The sequence below is a fragment of the Cricetulus griseus genome, unplaced genomic scaffold (assembly GCF_003668045.3).
Source record: "Cricetulus griseus strain 17A/GY unplaced genomic scaffold, alternate assembly CriGri-PICRH-1.0 unplaced_scaffold_186, whole genome shotgun sequence".
In the NCBI taxonomy this organism is placed as follows: domain Eukaryota; kingdom Metazoa; phylum Chordata; class Mammalia; order Rodentia; family Cricetidae; genus Cricetulus; species Cricetulus griseus.
The window spans coordinates 1-7,781 of NW_023276904.1; the positions used below are offsets into that span (position 1 = coordinate 1).

The following is a 7,781-nucleotide window of genomic DNA, read 5'->3' on the forward strand; positions in this document are numbered from 1 at the left end:
CAGCCTTATATACACTTGCAGCACAGTGGAGAAACCCAGGTGTAAGGGCTCCTAGAAGGAGAGGGCCCATTTTCCCAGGTGTAGTGGGGCAAGGCCAGGGTTGTAAGCCAGGACTAGAAAACAGAATGCACCTGTGGTTATTGGCTGACAAGCATCTAACATAGACCTGTGGGGTCTGGGGCCAAACAGAAAATATTTTCTAAATAGGAGCCTTCCCCTTCACCCCTGAAATCCTACTCAGGTCTATTCTGTGGTGGAAAACAATGCAAAAAAAATAGTATGTGGGACAGTACTTGGGATCTCATCAGCACTGTTCTCCTTGACCCACTTTGTCTTCATCGGATTCTCAGGTTTCACATCTACAAGGTAGACCTGCAAACATCTCCTGAACTTTTTAAGGTCTTTCTACCTATCACACTAGGAATAGGTAAATTTAAAACTCCAAAAATGCCTAAATCTCCAGAGTGTGAACAAGCCTATTACTCTTTTAGATCCCTCTTGCCCACATCAAGAAAAACCCCACAACCTACCTATCATACACATACTTCCTTGTGTCCTCAACACAACAGGAATTCAGTAGGTTGTTTTTCCATGCTCACATCCTTTGTGTTTAACCACAACACCAAGGACCAGTGCTTAAACATCTTCTGGAAACCACAAATCTCTAGCTACTCATTGAACCTTTCCTACCAAGTGATCTTCAATTCCAGTATATAAACCCAGCCTTTGTGGCCTCTCAAGTTCAGTCACATCCCTGAGAGTCCTTACAAATTCAACCAAAATTATTTTCATTGGTTTGTTGTTGATGTAGAATATTTCCTATAACCTATGCTTAACCTGGAATTCATTATGTTGACCCAGCAGTCCTTAATCTCAAAGAGATTATCATGCCATACTCCCCTGAGTTCAAGCAGTAAAGGTGTGGCTAGCATGAACCCAACAATGTTTAAACACTCTTTCTAAATGAATATGAAGTGTCAGGACTTTGTGTCAAATTGAAACTGAGAATATAGGCCTGGCCCCTTTAGTGCTAAACTTTAGAGGGTATTGGATATTGAAATGTTGTCCAGTGTTGTAGCCTCATAATTAAATGTCAATTCATTAAATGCTTATAAAAGTTAGGACCATTTATTGCATCTACACACCATGATGCTTCAACATTTGGGATTTGGGGGTGGAGAAAGATTGATCAGAACAGGAAAGCCACCCTACGCTAAACATTTAGTAGCTGCAAATCCTGCCTAGCCTACAGGACACACTGTCTTAAAAGGAAAAAATGCATCCATTAATAGCAGACAAAATAGCTATATGAGAATCTAGGTGTTCAAATGAGTAGGATAGTCATAAACTGTTTTTATCAGAAGGCACATAAGTGTTGGACAGGGCACAGGCCTGCAATCCCAGTTATTGGATATTGTACTAAGAAAACAGTAAATTCCAGATAGTCTCGGTTACAGAGAGACTTGAAGTCAGCCAGGGATATATGATCAGAACTTTCAGAAGTATTAGACAAAATAATCTTTTATTGTCATTTACCAATATTTGTTTACATGAAATTCAATTTCCAAGTGTTACAACTATTTACACAGTAGTTTAAACAGACTTGGCATCTGACAAACCCATTTGGGGCCAGTACTTCTCCAAATACAGACTAGAGGTATACAGAGACCTGGTGAGGACAGGAGAGGACACAGTCAGCAGGAGCATGCTGGGAGCATTCTAACATTAGGGAAGGCAGCTGTTCTCATCCTGGACCTGGGCCTCAGCCTCGGCCTGCTTCCATTGCTAACTATTGAGGGAAAAGGTAAGCAGGCAGGAAGGTTGCTATGACAGCTGTAGCATCCACTCAAGGCCATCTGTACCCACAGGGACACCCCAAACCTAAGAGATGTAGTTCCTCACAGCATGGTGACAGGTGAGGTCTCCCCCATAAAAGGAGTACCCCGGGAATAAGTGACAGTGATCTCCAAATGGCAAAATCTGAACAGAGTAGGATGAAAAAGACCTAGAAAGTCCAGTGCCAACTGTGAAACAGATACCCAGAGCTATTTTTCCTTTAGTAAAACTTACTGTTTGTTTCTGGTGCACAGGATATGATTCTGAAGATGAATGTGTTGAATTTCTGTATCTTGAGAATGAGAAAAACAGAAGCCATACCTGAACCAGCCATTAAGCAGATAGCAAACAACACTATCAAGCACACATTTGGGTAGAATGTCATTTTGGGTGAAAATGGCCTTTTGTTCCCAGGGAGAGAACCTTTGAAAGATCAGAACCAACTATCTGAAGACTTAGAGACAGATCTCTTATCAAATCTGGGAAAGCCAGATAATTCAGTAGATGGCCAGGTAATTGAAGAAGAACACTGGCTTGACCATCCATCATTCCAGGCTCTGAATCCACAGCCTCAGGAAAGAACAAACCAGATTGTGCCCCAAGAGCAGCATTCTGAAGCAAAAATGGACTCAATGTTCTTGTTCAATGATTAGGCAGAGCCTGCATTTTCAAGGCCAGAACCCCAGAGGAGGGGATTCCAGACCCTGCTTCTCCTCAGCCGACCCATCCTCTGGAAACCTTGAAGATCAGCAGTTCCTAGTTGATGGAGACCCTGGACCAGGTTTCCCCCTGCCAGCATCTCAGGGGCCAAATTGGAAAAGGTGCTGACAAGAACCTGATGAAGTAATGGAAGGACTCATTGCACGGTTAGTGAAAGAAACAGAAACAAGATTTCCCTATGTAGCAAACGGATATGTTAAAGATATAATTCATTTGAAGAATTCCTGTGATTTGAATGTACTTTGTTATTTTCTTTTGGAAAACCCAGATTACCCAACTAGGGAAGTCTGAATTATTATAGAGCCCGGCAGCAGCCTGCTGGCCAAACCAGATGATGTGAAGTTGCCTAAAGTAGACTGTTTTGACTATTCCAAACTGAGTCCACTTGACCAGCGATGCTGCATCCAAGCTGCTGACCTGCTGATGACTGAATTAAAGATGCTCAGGAGCAAAGAAATCATGTGAGCCCTACATGAGTTCAAAGGACACTATGCAATCACCTGAAAGGCCTTTTTTGATACTCTTGAAAAATGGCAGGAGGTATCATATGACACTAGTAGAAAATGGAAAAAGAGGAAGAGGAAAGAAATGAATCAGTATTCTTTCACCGACTTCAAATTTGAACAGGACAACATAAAAATAGAAAGGAGAATGTTCATTTGGTCAAACAAGCATCGACACTGTAGATCTTATGACCAGAGAGACCTCCTTCCAGTTGTGCAGCAAGAGCAGGAATTCTATGAGCAGAAAATCAAAGGGATGGCAGAGCATGAAGACTCTTTTTTTATTTAGAGAATACTTTATTAGTTTTTGTAATCAAACCCACGCAGATAAGACTTTGCATATTTAATACAGTGTGTTACCCCTGTACAAATGGAAAAAAAATTAATTTCAACATTTCTAGATGAATATGGCTGTTAATTTCTGTACAATTCCAACTCAACACGGTAAACTGGGATACTTTTTTCCAAAGTTGACAGCAGAGGTAAAGTTTCCAAAAATTCAAATTATATATGTATATATCTATATTTATATTTATATAAAAAGACCAAAAATAGCAGTATGGTATGCGTCAGTAACAGTCACAGCTTTTCCAGGTTCTGCAGTCATTTGAACAAAATTGTAGAGACATCCAGCACACTCCATTAAAAAAAGTAAAAAACAAAATTCCAGGAAACAGCACAGTTCTGTTACTCTTGTCATACCTGGCACCATTTTCTTTAATTAGCTTCTCAATCATCATCTGGAAGGAAACCATTCTGAATAAAATCATTAAAAAACAGCTCTGATAAAGCACAGTCACTACTATGTATCATAAAGCAGGTCCACATTTGAGTGAGTACATATCATGTTTGTCTTTTTGTGATTGGGTTACCTCGCTCAGAATTGTTTCTGCGAGTTCCATCCATTTTCCAGCAAATTTCAAGATTCTATTATATTTTGCTGAGTTGTACACCATTGTGTAAATGTACCACATTTTCTCTATCTATTCTTCAGTTGAGGAGCATCTAGGCTGCTCTTCCATTTTCTGGCTATTGCAAATAATGCTGCTATGAACATGGTTGAACAGATGTCCTTGTTATATGAATGTGCTTCTTTTGGGTATATGGCTAGGAGTGGAACTGCTGAATCTTGTGGTAGACTCATTCCCATTTTCTTGAGCGATTTCCAAAATAATTGAAATACTTGAGGGATTTCCAAAATAATGATTTCCAAAATGGCTGTACAAGTTGGCACTCCCACCAGCAGTGGACGAGTGTTCCTCTTTCTCTGCATCCTCTGCAGCATAAACTGTCATTGGTATTTTTGATTTTAGCCAATCTAGCAGGAGTAAGATGGTATCTAAGAGTTGTTTTGGAGCATGAAGATTCTTAGCTTGCCCTGCAGATGAAGGCAGAACAGTATCAAAGGATGGAGAGCTGATTGAGTATGGATGCTGCTTTGGGGAGTTTTCAGTTGAGGAGCTGACGCAGTGTTCTGATGCTCACTTGTTCTGCAAAGAATGTCTCATCAGATATGCCCAAGAGGCAGTGTTTAGATCTGGAAAGTCAGAACTCAGATGCATGGAGGGCAGCTGCACATGTTCCTTCCTAACCAGAGAAGTGAAGAAGGTGCTCCCCCAGATCAGTCTATGCAAATACTATGAACAGAAAACTGAAGAAGTCACTGCAAGACTGTGGTGATAAGCTTGTCAGGCGCCCCTCCTGTAGCTTCCCTGCTCTGTTGGACAGGGTTGTAGCTGCCCTAATCCTCGTTGCCAGACTGAGATCGGTAGGAAGTCAGGGACTCTGGAAAGAGCATACCGACCTCACCTGTGAAGAGCGGGCCAAAAAGGATGACGTCAAGTACAGGATATCTACTGAAGAAAAAATGACTGCTCTCACATTAGAAAATGCCACCAGTGTGGGACCGGCCTCAGCAAACCGGAAGGCTGCAACCGAATGTCTTGCCGATGGGATGCCCAGATGTGCTATGTCTGTCGAGTTTCTATCAACGGCTATGACCACTTCTGCCAGCATCCTCGCTTTCCAGGAGCCTCTTGCCAGGAATGTTCCAGAGCTACCTATAGAGCCACCCCACTGATGATGGGGAAAAGCTGACTGAAGAAATGCAAAGGGAGGCAGAAGAGGAACAGAGAAGGAAGAATGGAGAGAACAAGTTCAAATCTTAGGCTCCACTGGAGAAGTCAGCCCAGAAACAACAGCATGTGGGAGGCCTGCCATGGCCTGTCCACGCAGACGCCACCCATCGCCATTGTGCACCCACCTTTCACCCTGGCGCCTGTGTGGCCTGGGTTCAACTACTTCCCCATCAACATAGGTGCCATGCCAGCACCCTAAATACCGCCTCTGCCCACACTGCCTGTGAAGTAAGAATTTGGCCACATGCATGTGATCCTGGAGCACAACCTGCCCAAGCACTTTGGCCCCAGCCACAGCATTGCTTCTGACACCCAAAGCCACCCTGAGTTTCCTAGAGGACCTGTCTCACCTGCTATGAGTGGAGTCTTTATTTCACTCTTGAAATTGGCCCTTGCCCTCCTTCTCTTTCCTTTGCAAGGTCCACTGCACTTCATGTCTGATACCCTTTGGGAGCTGAGGGACTGTCACTGAGCCAGTGTTAACGCTGCTCCCTGGTTGTGCCATCCTCACAGCCGATGTAATGGCCGATATCATGATTGCAGGCCCTTTACTCTTTTGGCATCATCCATCCCCAGCAGACCATTGACAGCCCAAGGGAAGTGGCCTGGTATCCCCAGCGCAGGCCTCTCTTCCCTTCTGGGCCAAGGTCTACTCAGGTTCACGGGCCTCTGAGTCTTATGAATGGCACAATTTCTGTCCTGTTTACCATGTAGTTGCTCCTGTTTACATAGTTTGATCTGAATGCTATTTTGGAGCTACTCAAGTTTGTCCCCATTCTTGAAAAGTCAAGCTGCAAGTTTTTCCCCAGGGCTGGCAACTGCTGAAGGCCAATTTTCCTATCACCTGATTCAGACAAAAGGGCATTTTTGTAAACTGTCACTTATTCCAAGGCTACTCCTTTTCTGGGAGAGAACTCACCTATCACAAGCCTGTGATGAACTACATCTCTAAGGTGTTTGGGGTGTCCCTAGGGGTGCAGATGGCCTTGTGTGGCTGCTGCAGCTGTCATAGCAAGCTTCCTGCCTGCTTACCTTTTCCCTCATTAGTTAGCAATGGAAGCAGGCAGAGGCTGAGGCCCAGGTCCAGGATGAGAACAGCTGCCTTCCCTAATGTTAGAATGCTCCCAGCATGCTCCTGCTGACTGTGTCCTCTCCTGTCCTCACCAGGTCTCTGTATACCTCTAGTCTGTATCTGGAGAAGGACTGGCACCAAATGGGTTTGTCGGATGCCAAGTCTGTTTATACTACTGTGTAAAATATCTATATCATATGGACACAGAATTTCATATAAACAAATCTTGGTAAATGATAATAAAAGATTATTTCATCTAATACCTCTGAAATGTTCTGGTTATGTATCCCTGATTGATTTCAAGTCTCTCTGTAACCCAGACTATCCTTGAATTTACAGTTTTCTTAGTACAATATTCAAGTAGCTGGGATTGCAGGTCTGTGGCCCTGTTCTGACTTTTATATGCCCTTTGATAAAAGAGTGTATGACGATTTCTCCTTTCATCAGCTAGAGTCTCATTGAGCAGTTTTGTCTGTTATTAATGGATGTATTTTTCCTTTTAAGACAGTGTGTCCTGTAGGCTAGGCATGATTTGGAGCTACTAAACAATTAGTGTAGCCTGGCTTTCCTGTTCTGATCACTCTTTCTCCACATCCAAGAGCAAACATGCCTGTTGACACAACATGGTGTGTAGCAGCAACACATGGTCCTAACTTCTATAAGCATTTAATGAATTGACATTTAATTATAAGGCTACAACACTGGACATAACTTTAAGATCTGATTCCATCTAAAGTTTAGCACTAAGGGGGGGGCAGGCCTATAGTCTCAGTTTCAATTTGACACACAATCCTGTCCCTTCCTATTCATTTGGAACAGTGATTAAACATTGTTGGGTCCATGCTAGCCACACCTTTACTGCTTCAACTCAGGGGAGTATGGCATGGTAATCTCTATGAGATTACGGACTGCCTGGTCAACATAATGTATTCCTGTTTAGCATAGGTTAATGGAGGTATTCTGCATCAACAACAAACCAATGAAAATAGTTATGATAGAATCAACAAGGACTCTTAGGGGTGTGACTGAACTCTGAGTGGCCACAGCGGCTGGGTGTATGAAATGGATGTGAAGATTACTTGGTAGGAAATAGCCAAACAGTGGGTGGAGATTTCAGGTTTCCAGAAGCCATTTAAGCCCTGGTCCCTGGTGTTGTGATGAAACCCAGAGGGATCTGAGCAAGGTGAATCCACCTACCGATTTCCTGGTGAGTTGAGGCCTCATGGGAGTGTATGTATGATAGGTAGGTTGTGGGGGATTTCTTGATGTGAACAATAGGCTTGGTAACACTCTGGGGATTTCTGTAGGTTTGGAGTTAGAAATTCACCCTAATCCAAGTGTGATAGGTAGAATGTCATTCACAATTCAGGAGGTGCTTGCAGTTCTACCTTGTAGATGTGCACACTGAGAATCACATGAGGACCAAGTGAGGGGCAACCAGAAGAACAGTGCTGTTGAGACCCCAGGGTACTGTCCCACTTCCTATGGTTTTGTGCAGTGATCTCCACCACA

At 43.2% G+C, this 7,781-nt stretch overlaps 1 pseudogene; it reads left to right on the forward strand.

Annotated features, from left to right (window-relative positions):
- The first annotated feature begins 1,954 nt into the window (after positions 1-1,954).
- On the forward strand, positions 1,955-5,669 carry LOC113838794 (annotated as a pseudogene).
- The last annotated feature ends 2,112 nt before the right edge of the window (positions 5,670-7,781 follow it).